This window comes from Theropithecus gelada, chromosome 9, assembly GCF_003255815.1.
Source record: "Theropithecus gelada isolate Dixy chromosome 9, Tgel_1.0, whole genome shotgun sequence".
NCBI lineage: Eukaryota > Metazoa > Chordata > Mammalia > Primates > Cercopithecidae > Theropithecus > Theropithecus gelada.
Window position 1 is genome coordinate 47,487,918 of NC_037677.1, and position 21,708 is coordinate 47,509,625.

Sequence of the window (21,708 nt, forward strand, 5' to 3'; positions counted from 1 at the left end):
TGTCTCAAAACAACAACAACAACAAAAACAAAACTGTGAGCTAAATTAAAGGACTAGTTCTAAAGACTAGGAAATGTTAAAATGGGTATAAGTAGACAACCTAATGAATTACACCCTCACTGGGCGGAGCTGGCTAGCTTGCAAGCTGGCTAGAAATGCAGAATCCCAGACTGTGCTGAATCAGAATCTTTTAACAAGACCCCCAGGTGACATGCACGTACACTAAATTTGAAAAGCACTAGATAAGACCACCTTTATTTAGCTGCTTAGTCTACCCTGTTTAATTTAAGCTTCCTGGAAATATTCACTAATTGAGTAATTAACTTTTTTTTTTCTGAAATGGAGTCTTGCTCTGTCACCCAGGCTGGAGTGCAGTGGCGCTGAGCACTGGGTGCGGAGCTCACTGCAATCTCCGCTTCCCAGGTTCAAGCCATTCTCCTGCCTCAGCCTCCCAAGGAGCTGGAATTACTGGCGTGCACTACTATGCCTGGCTAATTTTTGTATTTTTAGTAGAGACAGGGTTTCACCATGTTAGCCAGGCTGGTCTCAAACTCCTGACCTCAAGTGATCCACCCGCCTCGGCCTCCCAAAGTGCTGGGATTACAGGCATGAGCCACTGCACCCAGCCTGAGTAATGATTTTTTTTAACTTCCTCTCCCCTACTCTCCCCACCCCAAAAGAGAGCAAGATGCTTTCTGGGTGCTTCGTAGTATTTACTTACTCACCCAACATATATTTATTGTTCATGCACTGCATTAGCTGCCATAAAGATAAACTATTACTTTTTAAATGGCACAGGTAAACTAATAAAATTCAGATGAGGAAAGGAAAGTTAAACTAATATTTACTGATATAAACTAATATTACTTACTATGAGGATGTGATACATAGGAGCAACATTCCCTGGTGTCTATTATTTGCCAGGCATTGTTCTAGATGCTGCTCAAAATAACTCTCTGCAATCATGAAAGTCTCTATGTTATTCAATAAAGTGGACACTAACCATATGTGGCTACTTGGTAGCCAAAATACATGTGGCTAATGACAACCATATTGGATAGTGCAGTTCTAGAAGCTTATACTTACTACCTATCTGATTCACTGACCAATCCTGACAAGCCAGTGTAAATGTGGATCTAAGGCACAGAAGTTACTGGTAGACTATCAAAAATGGTATGACTAGTAACAGAGCACAGAAGCCACAGTTCAAATCCAAAGACATGGGAAAAGAAGATTAATTCCAGGCAATGGGATCAGATAAGCCTTCATCAAAGTGTTGGCATCTAAGCTCACACTTGAATAATGGAAAGATTTCAACATACTAGGATGTGAGAGAGGCATTCCAGACTGGGAAATCCAGAGGCAAAAGCACAAAGTCAGAAAAGCATGGTAAAGATAAGGAATAGAGTGAGATCAGTAAGACTGAAAAACAGCATCACTATATAGTTTTATATTTGGTTTATCTTACCAATTACGATTTTTTCCTAAAGAACAAAGGAATAAAGAATGATTAAGTGTAGGCAGGAATTAATTCATAAGATTTTCAAATGCTAGTGTAAAGTAGCCTGAACTTAACTCAACAGACAAGGAGAAATCGCTGGAGGTTTCAGAGCAAAGAAGTGAGTGCACCATGGTTTAGAAAAATCACTCTTGAAGCATTACATGGGATGAAAGGGACAGGGTGAGGTAGATAAGCCAAAGGGTAATTACAGTAGTTCACACGAGAAGTAACCATCCCAACCAAGAGGCAATGAGAACAGAGAAGTGGAAGAAAACTATTATAGAGGTGGAGCTGACAGAATTTAGCAACTTCTAGATCTGATAGAAAGTAGAGATGCAGTTGTCACAGGTGGTTCCCAAATTTAAATCCTGGGTTGCTGGAAAGATTACAGACCATCAGGAGACAGAGGTGCAAGAAGCTTTTGAAAACATACAAGCAGCTGTAACTAAGGCTGAGAAAATAAACAAATGTGTTCCTACTGTTCCTAAACCCTCAGAAACAACAAAAAAAGGTTTAAAAATAGAAGAATATTATGTGTAACCGAGATGGAAGACTAGAATGGGTACCAAAGGCAGGAAGAAAAGGTAGTATGTTAAAAGCAAAAATTATTAAATATATAACAAAAAAGTGGAGTTAATTTATAAAACTAAAATGCTGCCTCTTTGAAAAGACCCACGAAATATATCTAGAAAGGTCAATATCCCTAGGAAGTCTAAGCACAAAAATAAAGAAGAAACAAATAATATGAAGTACAAGGAGGCCTACCAAAAATAATTATAAATATTCAAGTATAATAGTATTAAATAATAGTTAACACTTAGAGCTCTATAGGCCAGGCACTGTTCTACATACTTCATATGTTAAATTCTTTAATCTTCACACTAACTTTATGAGACGGATATTCTCATTAGGCATAATTTTATAAGAATAAATCTGAAAATTAAGAATGTATGGACTGGGCGTGGTGGCTCACACCTGTAATCCCAGCACTTTGGGAGGTCAAGGCAGGTGGATCATTGAGGTCGGGAGTTTGAGACCAGCCTGACCAACATGATGAAACCCCGTCTCTACTATAACCACAAAACTTTAGCCAGGCGTGGTGGCAGGCACCTGTAGTCCCAGCTACTCGGGAGGCTGAGGCAGAATTGCTTGAACCCAGGAGGTAGAGGTTGCAGTGAGCCAAGATGGCACCACTGTACTCCAACGTGGGCAACAGATGGAGACTCTATCTCAAAAAAAAAAAAAAAGGTATGACTTTCTAGAAAGATATTAATACCAAAATTAACTCAACAGGGAATGTAATACACAGACCAATAACCTAAGAAACAGAGGGCCCCAAGATGGCAGTGGGATCGAGGCGAAGGAGGGTGGTGAGGAGGGCAATGGGGTGAAGGGTGGGGAAGAGGGACTGAAAGACTTTGGTGCATAGCGTTTAAAATTTTATACAGGAACTTATTAATAGGCTGCTTACATAATCTTTATACACACATACATATACACATGTGTGTATGTGACTATTTTTAAATAGAGATGGGGTCTCGAACTCCTGGCCTCAAGCAATTCTCCCACCTTAGCCTCCCAGAGTGTTGGCATCACAGGCATGAGCTGCCGTGCTTGGCCAATATATAATCTTATAAAAATAAAATAATCATTTTAAAAAGAGGCAATGAGGAAAAAGAAAAACAAAAGGGGCAATGAGATGTTCTCTATCCCCTGCCCTATAAAAGACAGAGCAGGGAAAGGAGAAAGAAAAGGAAGGAAGGAAGAATACATAAGATATAATCAGAGGTTAAACTGGAGTTATCTGTGACACCGAGACTGGAAATTACCTTTCACAGTTGAAACTATCAGACAGTAGTGCAAGAGAGAAATTATTAGGCTGGAAGATAAAGTTAGGAATTGAAATGTAGTAACAGAGTATGAGGAGATGCTACTGAAAACCTTGTGGCATGCTATCCCCACTATATCATATGGAGCTGCAAATTCACAAACCACCGTCTGCATCTAAGAGCACCCAAAATGGGCCAGGCGCAGCGGCTCATGTCTATAATCCCAGCACTTTGGAGGCCAAGGCAGGCAGATCACTTGAGGTCCGGAGTTCGAGACCAGCCTGGACAACATTGTGAAACCCCATCTCTACTAAAAATACAAAAATCAGCAGAGAGACAGAGTGAGACTCCACCTCTAAATAAATAAATAAATAAAATTAAAGCACCCAAACTGGAGAAGAATCAAATAAGTAAACCAGAAGTAAATTCACTAAACTTAAATTAAGAAAAAATTAAACTTAAGAGAAGGAAGTCTGAATGGAAGAGAGTGGGACTAAACAGCCTCTTTTTCTGGAGTTGCAGAATAACCCAAAAGCCTGAAAGCGAGGCCTGGATGACATTTCTGAGACCAGGAGTTCTAGGTTTCTCTACAGAAGCAAGTGGATGTGTAGCTAATTTTTTTTTGCTTTGTCACCCAGGCTGAAGTGCAGTGGCGCAATCTCGGCTCACTGCAACCTCCACCTCCCGGGTTCGTGACATTCTCCTACCTCAGCCTCCCGAGTAGCTGGGATTACAGGTGTGCACTACCACGCCCGGCTGATTTTTGTATTAAAAGGGGCCAAAAAGGAAATAAGAGACCAGAAGCCTGGAGAAGAGGCACGCCGACAGCCCGAAGGAAGGGAATACAGAGTGCCAATCTTTATCTTATATGAATGCTCAACACAAGGCACCTCCCACAGAAGAGGCATTCAACTACACCCCAAGGACAGACAGGATGGCTCGTCAGTGCTGTCAGCCAGCTTTTTCCCAAGGCAGGAGTACCAGGCCCGTCAATGGAGCCTGTGGAGTGACAGAGAGGAAGGCTCTACATAGGCCCAACAGCATGGGCTCTTTCTTATGACAGGTGACCTAACTACTGCCACTGCCCAATGCCAACTAACAAGGAGGGTGCAGAACCAACACTCCAGATGCGGGCTTGCCTTCCCTGCCCAGAGAACACCCTACTGCCAGCACAACTGAGGGCTCTTAGAGCATTCTCATGTGAATGTCAAGGATGGAAATAAGAGCTCAGGACCAACTGCAGTGGTGGAGATTTTAATCCTCTTGTTTTAGATATTTCTTTTAGTGATTATAATCAGTCACCACTCTGCAGGGTCAGTGACAGAGCAGATCTAATGGGGCATGAGGGAATCTCACTGGTAAAAGGGGCAGACCACAGCAGACCCTCATGGTGCTCTGCAGCTCACCCCTCTCCACACTGTGGCTCTGGTGGGCAGTTCTATGTGACACGCACAGCGTCTGACTCAAGTGGGAGTGGAGGCACTGCTGTTTTGTTCCTTGGAGACTTTGCAAACCTAAGGGAGACTGCTCAACAGCATGGAGGTGCAAGCACAGACCTGCCCAAGTTAAAGCTCACGGGGCAACCTTCAAATAACAACAGGTGAAAGTTGGTACATGCATGTCTCAGGCTCCCTATCCTTTGGTGGGACAACAGTGAGGAACATTCAGAAGACACCCACAGGGCTGAAGCCCAGTTGCCCACAGTGGGAACTGGATCACCCACTTAATGAAACTTCACTCCCTTCTCTGTCTCACTTTTCCCGTTCTCTCACCTCTGCTTTTTGGTTCATCTCCCAAATAACCTATCAGCCGGTAAGTCTTTTTCTCAGGCTCTTCTTTCAAGGGAACACAAACTAAGTGGTAAAGTCAAGATTCAAACTGAAGTCCTCTGGCTACACTGCTGTGCTTTTAAACAGAGTACGCTGCGTCGGGCGCGGTGGCTCACTTTGTGAGGCCAAGGTGGGCAGATCACCTGAGGTCAGGTGTTCAAGACCAGCCTGGCTAATATGGCGAAACCCCGTCTCTAGTAAAAATACAAAATTGGTTGAGCGTGGTGGCGGGTGCCTGTAATCCCAGCTACTCGGGAGGCTGAGGCAGAAGAATCACTTGAACCCGGGAGACAGCAGTTGCAGTGAGCCAAGATCGTGCCATTGCACTCCAGCCTGGGCAACAAGAGCGAAACTCCGTATCAAAAAAAAAAAAAAAAAAAAAGATAATAGTTCAACACAAAGCCTGACTTAAAAAACAAAACAAAAAAACAAAACACAAATGCCTTCCTTCCTCAATAATGTAATGGCTTCCAGTTTTACACATGTATAATTATAAAACAATTAGTGACTATTTTCAATAGAGAGAGACTGTTTCTAAATATGGCTAGGTTCTAAATCAGTCATCAATTAAGAGTTGGTAAAAATTTTAATAAATGCATTTTAAAAGCCAGTTTTCTATAATTAAGTAACTTACTGCCTTATTACACAATATTTCTCTAATGGACAGTACCATAATAATGCTTATCTGTTAATATGGAACCATCGAATTCTACTTAATGGATTTTTCACAGGTCCCCATTCCTCAAGCAGTACTTCTATTAAAACGAGATACCATCCTTTGGTAATGGTATCAGAATTATACCTGTAGAAATACTTTAAACAATTTTAAATTTTACTGAATCTTACATAGCATTTAACATGATAGCAAAAGAGATAGAACTATGAACAGAATACTGTTTATTTCCTTAAAAACTGCTTTTGTAAAAGAGGTAATACTTTGCTTTTTTCATAAAATCTCCCTTTGAATATGTTAAGCTGGAAAAGGAATGCGAAAAAAAACTTGTTGCATATAAGCAAATTAAGAGACCAACAGTACAGTAAAACATAAATTTTAACATTTCTCTACATTTAGAAAAGTAGGATCCAACTTACGTTAGCTATTAATGAGGCCAACATTATCCCCACCATCCAGGCTCAAAATTTGGGTAGCATCATCTCTTTCCAACATCTAGTCACACATCAGTGTCCCTTCTTCTGCCACAATACCTTTACCATTGAGTCTTTCTTTTCTAGTTCCACAATCACCACCCTGACTGAATTCTGATCAACTCAAGCCTAACTATTGCCATAATCTCCTCACTCAGCTCCCTACCTCCTCACTTCATTTCTCTAATGATGTATAGTTTATATATCACTGCCACAGTAATTTCCCTAAAAGAGCTTTCTTCACATCATACTTTCTACCCTTTCTAAGACCTTCACCACATTCCTACAAAAACATTCACTTTCTATCCATCCACTTTTCCAGAAATATCCTTTACCCACCTAAATTTAACTCATCTTTCAAAGCTCAGCTCACATAACCTCCTATGTTCTACCGGTGCTTCTCAGTTACAGGACCCTGACTAGAAGCAACAATTTACTCCTGTGGCATTCCTCACTTTTGCGTGGCAATGTTGGTTATCATTACTTATATTACTTATATACGTACGTCGCTAACTGGACTATATACCACCAAGGGTAGGGCGCAGGTTACTTTCTGATTCCTCCTTTGTGACTTGCTGCCACATAGTTTAATAGGTACCAAAAAAGTAATATCCTGTAGAATAAAAATAAGTGCTTTGGGGGCTTTAGACTAAGAAAAGACATATATTTAGAGTCAAAGCAATACAGATTAGAAAGAACTTTAGGGATGAATTGGCATTTGAGATGTGGTTTTTAAGGTTCATAGGCAATCCACAAGAGAGTAGAAGGGCCAAAAATATGCCAAGAGAAGAGAAAATGCAGGACAATTTCAAATCACTAGCTGAAGAGTACAGTACATAGGGGAAGAGAAGAAAATTAAACATTTTCTAAACAACCAATGCTTAAACGGGTAAGTTGACCCCCATCTTAAGTTGACAGCTTCATTATTTCTTGCTTGAAACAGTTAAGAATATCCTAACTTGTCTTTCCAGTTTTGGTTTTTCCTTTTTCCAAACTACCCTACATATCACCAATGATATGGTTTGACTGTGTCCCCACCCAAATCTCATCTTGAATTGTAGCTCCCATTATTCCCACATGTTGTGGGAGGGACCCAGTGGGAAATAACTGAATCATGGGGGTGGTTTCCCCTATACTCTTCTCTTGGTAGTGAATACGTCTCACAAGATCTGATGATTTTGTAAGAGGTTTCCCCTTTCCCTTGGCTCTCATTCTCTCTGCCTGCTGCCATGTAAGACGTGCCTTTCACCTTCTGCCATGATTGTGAGGCCTCTCTAGCCACGTGGAACTGTGAGTCCATTAAACCTCTTTACTTTATAAATTACCCAGTCTTGGGTATGTCTTTGTTAGCAGCATGAAAACTGACTAATACAACCATCATATTAATTTTTAACAAAAACTTATGATCCAAAATATCTTTAAATGCTAAAATTTTTCAATGACTGCCCATTTTTCACAAAATAAAAGTCTAGACTCCTTGCCATGGCATTCAAAATTCTTCATAAGGTCCTTTCCAGCCTTGTCCTTCAAACTCTCTCTCCTATTCTAAATTCAAGCCATACAAAAATTATTCTATCTTCTGTACATTCCACACACTTTCAAGCTCTGCCTCCACCCCGCTCTGGGTTCTGTGCATGAAATTAATTCCCTTGCCTTCTGTGAGTATGGAAAACACTCAAACTATTTTTCCTCTGCCCTCTCACCAAAACAATCAACAGGGAAGATTTTTCTTACCAAATGTGTGAGGGTTTCTCCCCACCAACAAGCAAGCAGACAATTCTGCATCAGACACCAGCTGGAACCTTCAATTCAATTCCGACACTATCCACCAGGAGACAGCACCAGATCCCACAGGTTGAGGGATCAATCCTCAAGGTGGTCCCCACTTCCAATGCCAATGGCAAGCCCAGGTTATTTTACCTGTGCTTCTGACCAACCAGCCATAAATCCAGGTATCCACAACCCCTTTTTCTCAGGTTCTATTAGTTTGCTAGAGCGGCTGACAGACTTCAAGGAAACATTTATGTTTACAGGTTTATTATAGAGGATGTTACAAAGAATAGATAAAGAGATGTACAGGGCACCAGAACCTGCACATGTTCAGCTATCCAGAAGCTCTCTGAACCCAGTTCTTTTGGATTTTTATGGAACGTTCATTCTGTAGGCATGACTAACTAAACCACGGGTCACTGGTGATCAACTTAACCCTCTGCCCTTCTCCCCTCCCTAAATGTTGGAGGTTGGGAGGGTGGGAACTGAAAGTTCTGATTCTAATCCTGCCTTAGTGTTTCTGCTGACCAGCCCCCAACCTAAAGCTAACCAGCGGGCTGCCATCTACTAGTTAACTCATTAGCATACAAAAAGACATCACTTCAGAGGTTTCAAGGATTTTAAGACTTGAATGCCAGGAAATGGCATCAAAAACCAAATATGTATTTTACAGTATTACACTTTCCAATTTCCATTCGGCAATCTTCTATTCGTCCACGAAGACTCTGCTCAAATATTATCTCTTCTCTGAAGCCTGCCTGACAATTCTCTCCTCTCACAACACTGGTGTAGTATTTCTAGGTGATGCCAATACACTTTTTTTTTTTGACATGGTCACTCATATTTTTAAATTTTTTTGAAAAATTATAGCTGTATGCAATTATGGGTGTACCATGATGTTATAATTATAATCTATGTATACAGTGTGGAATAATCAAATAAATCATTTCAATCATAATATAGCACTTCTCAGATTGCACTTAAATAACTGTTTTCATGCTCATCCATCTCTAGACAGACTATTTTTTGAGTATAGCCAGGAACCTGTTTTTATTTAATGTTTTGCATTCTGACCTAACACAATGCCTGGCATACAGTAGGTGTTTAATAAATGCTTAAAGGGTGAAAGAAATGGACAGATGAAGGCAAAGCTATGCTATCTTTAAAATTAGAGGAATTTGTCCTTACTCTGGCAGACAGGCAAACTGTCACCAACAATACAAGCAAAATTATCTCTTAAGATAATTTAAGCTGGCAGCAACATGTAAAGTGAAGTATGAGTGAGAAGAAGTATAAGTTGGGAGATCCTTGCAATATTTTCAGTGAAATGTAATGTAAGGACCTAAACTTGGATGGTGAAGGGGGACTCGGAAAGAGAGGATTCAAATATTTGTGATACGTTAGAGAAGTAAAACTGATAGGACTTCACTTGTGCCTAAGGGTAGGAAGCAAATGATGAGGAATCCGATACAGCACTAAGACTCTGAGCCTGGGTGACAAAGAGGTCCGTTAACAGAAGGAGAAATAGCGGGTGCAGAGCTCATGATGAATGATGTGCTAGATAATAGGAAGTCTGAGGCACTAAGCTGAGCCCTCTGTAAACAGCTGAAAATATGGGCTTGAAGCTTAGAGAAAATGCCACAACTGAGATAGGAAGTTGAGAGAGATCATTTTAGAGACAACTGTGGAAATCATGAGACTAGGAAAGACATAAGAAAAAAAGTAGAAGATTTTCAAAGATAAAACCTTGGGGAAGGTCATTATTATTTAAAAGTAGGAGGGAAAGGAAAAAAGGTGAAGGAGTAATTAAATAAGTAGAATCAGAAGAGCATACAGTCATGGAAACCAAAAGAACTGAGAAAGAAAAAAATGACCACAGCTCTACCAATCAAACAATATGAAACCTCATAAAAGAATTTGAGTCACAGTATTTTTCAGAAGAGCTAATCCAGTGGTTTGGCACGGGCAGGAGAAGGGCAAGTGAATGCTGCAAGTATTAACAGAAGCAGCAAGCAAAGCCTGCCACCTCCAAAAGTGTAAGCGTAGACTGCTTCACAAAACTATACATCCTATCTATTTCTTAAAATGTAGATCCCTAATGAATTCAAACCTTTTACCTGATCATTAGTCTCCAAATGGATTTTAAAACAGTAAGCCTGATTTCCCTGTACATACTGTCTTAGGATGGCTTCTTTCCTCCTATTTCTGGCAGCTCCTACCTCTTTAAATTCTATTTCTAAAGATCTATTATTCTAACATGCTAAAAATATTATCCTGGGCTGGGCGTGGTAGCTTATGCCTGTAATCGCAGCACTTTGGGAGGCTAAGGAGGGAGGGTCACTTGAGTCCAGGTGTTCAAGACCAGCCTGAGCAACACAGAGGGATAATAAGACCCTGTTTCTATAAAAAAATAAATTAGCTGGGCATGGTGATGTGTGCCTGTAGTCCCAGCTACGTGGGAGACTGAGGCAGGAGGATCGCTTGAGTCCAGGGGGTTGAAACTATGCTCACACCACTGCAGTCCAGCCTGGGTGACAAAAGCAAGATCCTGTCTCCAAAAAAAATTTAAAAAAAAAAAATCCTGAATTCTAAAAAGCATGAAAACTTCAGAATAACATAAACATTCATTTTTCAATATAATCTTTTCTTTTTTTTTTTTTGAGACAGAGTCTTGCTCTGTTGCCCAGAATGGAGTACAGTGGCACGATCTCAGCTCACTGCAACCTCTGCATCCTGGGTTCAAGCAACTCACACCTCAGCCTCCCAAGTGGCTGGGATCACAGGCTTACGCCATCATGCCCAGCTAATTTCTGCATTTTTAGTAGAGATGAGGTTTTGCCATGTTGGCCAGGCTGGTCTCGAACTCCTGGCCTTAAGTGATCCACCTGCCTCAGCCTCCCAAAGTGCTGGGATTACAGGTGCATCTGGCCTAATCTTGCATTCTGAACTCTGCCTTGCAAACTTAGGGTGAAAAAATAAACATATAAACCATTTAATGCTTATCTTCCAAAAGGAGATTTATGAAAGTGATTAGTAAGAAATAAATACCTTTCACTCCTGAAGAGGTTCAACATTTATGAGGAAAATATATTAGAATTATTTATGAACTCATCAGGAAGATGACTAAGGAAACTAAAAAAGCTACTATAAAGTGGTGTTACAAAGAAACTGAAGAACGCTCAAATAAAGTGGCAATGTAGAAGGATTATTTTCAACTATTAAAAAATGAGAAATTTCGTATTATTCTAATTATGTTCTTTTCCTTACCTCCAAGATGTGGCTAGATAAAACTGTACTTCCGATTTTCTCCAAACAGCTTTGACCTATGCTTCCATCTCATGAATTCCAAGACAGTATTAAACTGATGCATATTTTCATAAGTCTGTTTAGAAAAAAAAGAACTTATTTAAGGCTTAAGGAACACTGTCAGAATAATACATGTAGAAGCAATACTAGAAGTGTTTCACATGTACAACTATACATTTTCAAAGTAAAATCAACGAAAATTTCTAGTTTTTAAGAAATCTATCACTTTACCATGTTCCTCAACCTCTGCCCAAGCTTTACATTTGTAAAGTTAGTTCTGTGGGAACAGTACTTCCATATAAAATTCCTATCTTAGCTTAAGCTTTACAGAAAAAAAAAAAATCTCATCTCAATTTGAAAAGAAAAAGAACAGGAACAGCTAGAAGCAGCACCAAAACGTACATTTCTACAATATTCAGATTCCTACTTAGACAATAATATATTGGACCATCTAGCTAATATCACTTTTTTCTACTTTTTTATTATAAAGTCTCATAACCAGTTTTCATTTCAGCCACAATTCTACCTAGAACATTAGGACTTGTGAGGGTGAAGAATTTATTGCACTGGTTGAGCTAAGTCCGTGGAATAGGTCTAAACTACTGTATATTAGGACTGCCATTAACACCTTACCCTTTAAGGGGCAAGCATTCATAAATCTAAAAGATAGAAACTATTAAACTTAATTTTTTTTTTTTTTTTTTGAGACAGGGTCTCGTTCTGTCACCCCTGCTGGAGTGCAGTGGCACAACCTTAGCTCACTGCCACCTCCGCCTCCTGGGTCAAGTGATAAAAAAATTTTTAAAGATGTGTCTGCTGTTTACTTAGCGATCTTAAAAATAATCTCATTCAATCTTTTAACGGAAACTTCAAATAGCAAAGTATTCTGTTTCGTATTTTAAAAGCTGTATGAACATTGCCTATGCCCCATTGCAAGGTCAAATACCTTGTCTTCAAGTCCATTTAGAAGTATCACTTGTGTCACACTGAGGTTTAGCAGTCTTGGCAATAATGACTAAATTCATGTAAACGACGGCAACCTGAAACCGTCTAGCATATCAGGTAGCAGTCTTTCTTAAAGACAAGAGTCTCCACTCAGCAGACAGGCTGCTGTATCTTTCATGGTCTGGCTAAAGACAGCCTGACCCTGAATGCAATTAGCAATGCTTTGTCTGCTTTCAGGAGCCTTTCAGTCTTCTCAATGCACTAGTTCCCCACAACTTAGCCAGGTCTCTAACATTTTTCAGAGTCCTCATATGACTATAAAACTCTCAGGCTGTCCCTCAGAGAAATGAGGGAAGGCAAAAATAAAGAGTTGGTGTTTCGTGTTCTTCTGAAATGCTCATAATCTTTAATTTCCCTTTTACTAATCAAGAAAAGAAATGCAGGCCAGGCACAGCAGCTCATGCCTGTAATCCCAGCACTTTGGGAGGCTGAGACGGGCAGATCACCTGAGGTCAGGAGTTCGAGACCTGCCTGACCAACGTGGAGAAACCCTGTCTCTACTAAAAATACAAAAATTAGCCGCATGTGGTGGCACATGCCTGTAATCCCAGCTACTCTGGAGGCTGAGGCAGAAGAATCACTTGAACCGGGGAGGCAGAGGTTGCAGTGAGCTGAGACAGCGCCATTGCACTCCAGCCTGGGCAACAAGAGCGAAAAACTCCGTCTCCAAAAAAAAAAAAAAAAAAGAAGAAATGCACTGTTTCCATTTTAGAAATGGCATAGGGAGATTTTCCCCCAAAGCCATTCTTTGCCAACTACTCCATTCCTCCCAAAGGGTATGGAAGAGAGAGGAGGCAATCACCGTATTAAACAAAGTTCAAATTAATTTATCCCCAAAAAGTAAAAACAGTCCATCAAAGTGTGTTTTAAAAATATATGGCCTGGCCGGGTACGGTGGCTCATGCCTGTAATCCCAGCACTTTGGGAGGCCAAGGTGAGTGGAACACTTGAGGTCAGGAGTTCAAGACCAGCCTGACCACATATACACACACACACACACACAAAACATATATATACATACACATATTCATATATATATATATATATATATAGCCTGATTCTAATTCTACCAGATATTTCCAATGTATCAAATTATAAAATTAACATGTAAACTTACCAACTATTGTTTATTACAGCACTATTTACTAAAACATTGTTTTCTTGGCTAAAAAGTTTTAGGCTTCAGGCTAAATTTAAAGTTTAAAAAATAGAGACTAACATAACCAAAAGAGCTTTCAAACACCCCATCTTCAAAGTCCAAAACCCCAGATGATCTGTTCTTCCCTGTTTTCCCACATGTACAAACACTCAACATAAACTTCAGAAAATCTTTTCTTCTTTTTCTTTTTTGAGACACAGTCTGGCTCCGTTGCCCAGGCTGGAGTGTGGTGGCACAATCACAGCTCACTGCAGCCTCCACCACCTGGGCTCAAAGAATCCTCCCACCTCAGCCTCCCGAGTAGCTGGGGCTACAGGTACGCACTACCATGCCCAACTAATTTTTATATTTTTTGTAGAGATGGGGTTTCGCCATGTTGTCCAGGCTGGTGTCAAACTCCTGGGCTTAAGGAATCCTCCCACCTCAGTCCCCCAGGTAGCTGGGGCTACAGGCGAACACTACCACGCCCGGCTAATTTTTATATTTTTTGTAGAGACAGGGTCTCGTCATGTCAGCCAGCCTGGTTTCGAACTCCTGACCTCAAGTGATCCACCTGTCTCAGCCTCCCAAAGTGCTTAGATTACAGGCATGAGCCACTGTGCCCGGCCTAGAAAACCTTTCCTAAAGACTGAATTTAAGTCCCACACATGTATCCTAGAACTATAACGTAACGTAACGTGACGTAACATAACATAACATAACATAACATAGATTAGCTAAGGAAAATCAAGTAAGATTTGACTTCATTACTCAGAGGTAAACAAAAGACACAGCAAACGATATGCTCCACAGTACAGATCTGCAAGTCACTTTGCACACAATGGAAGTTGTGTGAATAAAGTAAAGGTTAGGACCTTTGCAATATAGTGCTATAGTCCTATGAGCGCAAATCTATAAATATGTATACACATAAAAATAGGACGTACATGGGCAAAATGTTCCAAACAACTTTAATCACTTAGCTTACTGGGTAATTTACCACAGGCTTTTAACACTATGAACTTGTGGTTCAACAACCACCAGGGGTGTTAGTCAAAACAAAACGCTAAGTAAGTACAAGTCATTTTTTCAAAGATTTTGTGTCTGAAATTTCTAAGACTATTAGTCGTAGAAAACACATTAAGAAGAAGGCAATTCTTTAAAAAAACATATCCAAGCTTCTCAATGACATGGAAAAAATGAAAATCAAACGTTTCTAAATATATTCTAACATTCATAATTCAGAGCTAACATCAAAAATTTCCTCAACATTAATAATTATTTGTAAACACACACAAAAAGTTCATTTTAATCCCACATTTCCCTTACAAAACATCTTTTCTTGTCATCAAAATGTACATATCCATCTTGGTTTTCAAAATTATTAAAATGGTTCAATCTTAAACTAACAAGATACTTTATTTAAAGCTCACTACCCATGCAGAATCCAAGGACAAGCACTGATTATGGATATCATACCAGTTATGTATAAGGTTTCAGAATGTCACCCTCTAATTTCTATTATTAATATGATTTGCTTTATAGAAAATAATAGTTTAAATATTCTTTTAGTCAATCTAGGCCAAAACACTTTTTTGTTTTGTTTTGTTTTGTTTTTTGATACAGAGTCTTGCTTGTCACCCAGACTAGAGTACAGTGGCACAATCTCGGCTCACTGTAACCTCTGACTCCTGGGTTCAGGCCATTCTTCTGCCTCAGCCTCCCCAGTAGCTGGGATTACAAGCGTGTGCCACCACGCCCAGCTAATTTTTGTATTTTAGTAGAGATGGGGTTTCACCATGTTGGCCAGGCTGGTCTTGAACTCCTGACCTCATGATCCGCTCGCCTCAGCCTCCCAAAGTGCTGGGATTACAGGCGTGAGCCACCACGCCTGGACACTTTTTTGTTTTGTTTTGTTTTGTTTTTAAAGACAGGGTCTCACTCTGTCACTCAGGCTGGAGTGCAGTGGCACGATCATGGCTCACAGCAGCCTGGACCTTTCAGGCTCTAAGGATCCTCCTGCTTCAGCCTCCCAAGTAGCCAGCACGTACAGCCATGACCTAAGCCAAAATTTAAGATTAACTTTGAGCTTGTACCAGATATCAAGATGTGATGGAATTCTTAGAATTCGGTGGAATCAACAACACTGATTGCACATTTTTTCCTTTGGCTACTCCAAATCCCCTCTTCCCTATCATTTCTCCTCCCTTCTCAGCACCCAGAAAAAGTACCCCATGCACTGTACAAATACTGCAAACACGATAGCTGCATTCATATGACCATTAAAAACAAAAAGCCAAATTACGAAACAATCTACATTTTACAAACATTTCAGTCAGGTTCTTAAACTAAAGATATTACTGTTACTTTGGTATGTTAACTAGAAAACGCAAACATTATGCTCCAGAAAAATATAATGTGGTTTCAGCTTTAAATAACTCAAATGAACAGTTAATTTAGGCTAGTATACCATGCACTCCTATAATAAACATGTAACCATCTAACTAGAAAGGGAACATCAACTCATGAATGGCTTGTGTTCTAAATTTCCAAAAGTTCATTTATAAGTTGAATATAAGTCTGACTTTGAAACTCGCGATGCCTTTACTCATAAAAAGCAAACATATAAACAGTTGTACTAAATTCATAGTCCAAAAGAACTTTAGTGTACAAGTCTATCATAGCACTCTTCTATTTAAGCTTATATCTATGTCAAACTACAAGTTTCTTATTCATTTCTGTATCCTAGAATCCAGCACAGTGAATGACAGAGTACAGGACTTTGGCAAGTATTTGCTGTTGTGAAGTATTTGAATAGTAACAACTAAGTGATATAAAACTGGGTTGCATGGAAAATCTAACCTATCTCAACTACAGAAGAGAATCAAAAGGCAAGGGGAAAAGGATTCTTCCAGAAGAGATAACAGTAAAAGATACTTGGGCTAGAAAGCTGCAGTCTGAACCAGCTGTGACAATTTCCATTCCCCTTGCCAGCGGGTAGTCTGGTAACACATACCTAATGCAATTCTGGCCAAGAAGACAAGAAAGTAAATTTGCTAGGGAGCTTTTAGGAAAGGTTTTCTTGGTTGACGAAAAAAGACCCAGGCAAAAACACATGCTCCCAGCCTTTTTGCATGCAATTCTGGGTTTGAATGTGTAAACAAGAACTGGACCATGAGGACAACCCAACAGATCAAGAACAGCGGCAGCATTAAAAGATAGAAAGAACCTGAGGTCCTTGGTGATGCTGTCATGCCTGAATGAATTAATCCTAGAATCATCTTAACGTGGATCTTTTCATATTAAATTCTTTTACTGTTTAAACAACTTGCCACAAGTAACTCAGCAGATAGGGTGACTTAGGAACAGATACATCATTTACTTTCATGAATTTAGTTGTTCCCTACACAATGTAAACTCCCCTAAATTCATACCTCAGGCCAGATCCTTCTTTTGAACTAGATACATGTTTCCAAACACTCTATTAAATGTTTATTCCAGTGGCACACCAAGAGAACAAGATCAATATAAAAGCCATCATTCACCAACACAAAATCTGTTTATGTACCTGTAGTCACTTTTTGGCTAATGGCAGCACCATTAACCAAGAAGAACCCAATTGCCAAAGTTTAAAATCCTGGGATCACAAGCCCCACCTCCCTCTGCTTCATCTATTATACTCGGGAGTTACTAAATGCTGCTCATTCTAACGCTGATACACTTTAAAATGTCTCCCCATCTCTATACATGCTGTCTGGCGTAGGCTCTCATCTTTCATGTAGTTCACCTCCATTCTTACCTCTATCCACTGGACTCATGTTTCTAAAATATAACTGCTTCATGAAAAGATTATAAACATCCTGTCATTAGGAAGATGCAACTTAAAACTACAATGAGACACACTATATAGCCATTAGAATGGGCATAATCAAAAAGACAATACCAAGTGGTGATGAGCATCTGGAGAAGCTGGAACCCTCATACATTGCTGACCGGACTGTAAAATGATGCAGTCACTTTGGAGAATAGTCTGTAAACTTTTTTTTCTTTGTTGTTTTAGAGGTGAGGTCTCACTCTGTTGTCCAGGCTAGAGTGCAGCAGCGCGATCATGGCTCACTTCAGCCTTGACCTCTTGACTTGAGCTCAAGCAATCCTCCCGCCTCAGCCTCCCGAGTCACTGGGATTATAAGCGTGAGCTACCATGCCCCAATTTCTTAAAGTTATATATAAACATAAACTCATCACAAGATCCAAAATTTCCTCTTCCCAAGAGAAATATGTGCCCACACAAAGATTTATCTACAAATGTTCATAGCGGCTTTGTTAATAATAACCAAACACTGGAAACAATCCAAACATCCATCAACTGCTGAGCATATAAAGTGTGGCATCACCACAGAATGGAATACCATCAGGCAATAAAAAGGCACAAAATACTGATACACATTACAGCATACATGAGCCTCAAAGACACACTAGGTGAAAGAAGCCAGTGTAAAAGTACTGCATACTACATGTTTCCAATGCATATGAAATGTTGAGGAAAAGTAAATTTAGAGACAGAAAACAAGCAGTGGTTGCCTAGATGAGGAGGTAGAAGAGGGTGATTGTGGGAGGTGATAAAGTGTCACAGCACAAAAATTTACTAAACTTAAAAAATTTAAGTGTGCCTACATTTTTTTCAATTATTTCTAATTATGTACAAAATGAAGTCCAAATTCTTTAGGACATTCACAGACTGCTATAATCTGCTTTCAATCTGTTTAACCTAACATGCCTTACCTTCTGCTACAATCTCTGCCCAACAGCCTCCTGATGACTGTATTAAACTATGGATTTGCTATTTCCTAAATATGCCACCCTATGCAGTGCTGGTCCCTTTCTTCACACTTGCAATTCTATTTCAAAACTCAGTGTTCTTACATTTTCCCAAATGAACTTCCATTTGTCCTCACGAAGACCCACCTCAAGCATCCCCTCCCTTGTTTTAATCCTCCACACTCCTTTGTTACTTGTTCCACAGGATTTTAGTAATAACACATTGTGTGCTAATCACAGTGAACCATGATTACCTATTTATAGGTATATCGTCTTTACAAAAAACTCGAGTATAGCATTTTATTAGTGTTTGTATCCCCAGTGTCTGATACACAGTACAATGCCTGGTCTATAGGAGATAATCAATACACTTCTAAGTAAGTTAATGATGAATGGCATTGAAGAGAAAAATCCAAAAGTAGATAAAATTAGCTATGCACCAAAAAGACACTTGTACAAGGATGATTAGTGTCACTATTTTTTTGTTTGAGTCAGGGACTTGCTCTGTCACCCAAGCTGGAGTGCAGTGGTGTGATCCTAATTCCTTGCAGCCTCAACCTATTGGGCTCAAGTGATCCTCCCACCTCAGCCTCCAAAGTAGCTGGGACTACAGGCAAGTGCCACCAACCCTGGATAATTTTTTGTTTGTTTGTTTGTAGAAATGAGGTCTCTGTATGTTGCCCAGGCGGGTCTCAAACTCCTGGGCTCAAGTGATCCTTCTGCCTTGGCTTCCCAGAGTGCTGGGATTACAGGCGTAAGCCACTGTGCCTGGTGCCACTGTTATATAAGAAAGAAAAACAGGAAGTTGCCCAATGTCAAATAAATGTTTATTAGAATAGGATCAATTAAGCAGCCACACTAAACACTATACAGTGTTTTAAAAGAATGAGATAAATATCTATTTGTATAGACATAAAAAGGCATCCTAAATATTGAAGGAAAAAAAACAACTACAAAATAAGTTAATCCTCCACTATTTAAAAAAGAAAACAAAACTGTACACACAGGTGCTCGCATGCGTACATCTGTGCATCCTGTATAAGGAAGGTGCAGGGCTGAAGGGTACACACGCAGCTGTACTGGTGTAGACAAATAAGCGAAAACAACCTTAATTGCCGATCAACTGACAAACGGCTAAACAAAATGTGGTCTTATCCATGCAGTGGAACATTATTCAACTATAAAAATAAATGAAGCCATTAAAAAAAACTGGTTCATGATATAACACCGATAAGGCCTGAATATATGCTAAGTGAAAGAAGCCAGACATATGATTCCATTTATGGGAAATATTCAGAATAGGCAATTCCACAGAGACCGAGAGTAAATTCATGGCCATCTGGGGCTGGAGAGTGGAGAGTGGGGAATGGGGAATGGGGAATGACACCAAAAACATGATCCATGAAAGAAAAAAAAACACGATAAACTGAACTTCAACAAAATTAAAAATGTTTGTACAATATATGTGACAAAAGCCTCATCTAGGATATATAAAGAAATCTCAAAGCTCAACAACTGAAAAAAATTTCAACTAGAAAATGGGCAAAAAATATAAAGAGACATTTTATTGAAGAGGATACACAGACAGCAAATACGCACATGAAAAGATATGGTCAACATTACTAGACATCAGGGAAATGCAAACCAAACTATGCTGCAACCATCCCTGCACACCTATTGGCACAGCTAAAATAAAAAAATAGTGACAATACCAAATGTGGACACGAATGTGAAGAAACTGGATCTCTCATATATTGCCAGCGAGCAAGTAAAATGGCACAGCTACTTACAGGTAAGCCACCAACTGCATACCCCCGGGCTCTGGCAAAGATTCTTTGCTTGGTCAAATCAGCCAGGCTCCTGAACTTTCTCCCAGGCCTATCTGTGTACTTCCTTGTAAATTCCTGTTTTAGCAAAGAATCCTCCTAAGCTAGATTAGCAAACCTCCCATCATTTTATCTGATTACCCTCTTCATCTTCTGCCACCCTCCAGCAGATATCTGATCACCTTGGCCTGTCTTTAGCAAGAAAGAATCCTGTTAAGGTCAGTTTAGGCAGAAACCCCTTACACCTGACGTTTCCTCTTGAGAATTTTTCCATCCACTGGCCCTCACCCAGTTCCTTGGCTGCAAATTCCCACTTGCCCATGCTACATCCAGCACTGAGGCCACGCTCTCTACGCACCCATTGTAAGACACTCTTGTAGTGGTCCCTACACTTACAGGGATGATCCTGAATAATGTCTTCCTTACCATGCTTTAACAAGTGTCACTGAATAATTTCTTTTCTTCAACAGCACCTCTCCCAAAGAAATAAAACTTTATGTCCACACAAAAAACTGAATATGAATGTTCACAGCTGCTTTACTGTTAAAAGCCAAAAACTAGGGGAAAAGATTATCCTTCAAAAGGTGAACAGTTAAACAAACCATAGAATACTACTCAGCAATAAAGAAGAAAGAACTGTTGATTCACACAACTTGGATAGATCTCAAGGAATTGGCCAAGTGAAAATAAGCTAATTTAAAAAGGTCACATACTATGTGATTCCATTTATTAACATCCTCGAAATGTCAACATCATAGAGATGAAAAGCAGATTACTGGCTGCCATGGGGCAGGTGTGTGCAGCATAAGGGAGATCTTGGTGGTGGTAGCATTTGTGTCTTGATGCCACGGTGGTTCACAAATCAACTACATATATGTTTAAACAGCACAGCACTAAACACACAAAATGTACCAATGTCAATTTCTAGTTTAATGTTGTGCTGTGGGTATTAAGAAGTAACCACTAAGGGAAAGGTGAAGGGCACAAGGGACCTCTCCTTACTGTTTTTTTGCAATTTTCTGTAAATCCATACTTATTTCAAATTTAAAATTTTAAAGAACCTACTTTGAATAGTAAAATAACTGTTCAAGGACTATACGAGATACAGTATTTCTTTGAAATTATCTTTCTTTTATGTAGGTGTGAGTGTGTATATATATATGTGTGTACATACAAGTTTATTTTTTGGAAAGCAAAGAAGAAAAAAATCACCTAGGAAATTTCAATTCTGCCAAGGTTTCCAGTTTCCTAGAAACAAAACAGCAGTCCCAGGTCGACTTCTGGGTGCTCAGTCTGAAGCTGGGAAAGGGCCCTTTCCCTCCGTATCCCTCCTGCTCTGGCTCCGTGAAGGGGTGACTATTCCGAGGGGAGTGCCAATCTGTTCTAGGGGTGGCACCTGCAACAGAATGAACCCCAGATAATCACCCAGCTCTATGTTCTTTTGTAATTTATCCTTCCCAACAAAGAAGCATAAAAACACTTCCACATTCTCATTCTTGCTCTACAATTTATGAAGCTAATAAGACATTTAAATTTTTTG

At 39.7% G+C, this 21,708-nt stretch overlaps 1 protein-coding gene and 1 pseudogene across 3 annotated transcripts in view; one reads left to right on the forward strand and one right to left on the reverse strand.

The window, feature by feature from the left end:
- Positions 1-21,708, reverse strand: part of BMPR1A (bone morphogenetic protein receptor type 1A) — a 168,618-nt gene that overhangs the window by 74,280 nt on the left and 72,630 nt on the right. For 2 of the 3 annotated variants that reach the window (XM_025397203.1, XM_025397205.1), the window contains exon 2: positions 11,343-11,457. The gene's annotated coding sequence lies outside the window, so the exon portion shown is untranslated. Of the gene's footprint in view, positions 1-6,810; positions 6,919-11,342; positions 11,458-21,708 lie in introns of all 3 variants that reach the window. The other variant, XM_025397204.1, reaches the window with a different exon arrangement.
- The window catches only part of LOC112631038, a 35,063-nt pseudogene that overhangs the window by 4,695 nt on the left and 8,660 nt on the right, over positions 1-21,708 (forward strand).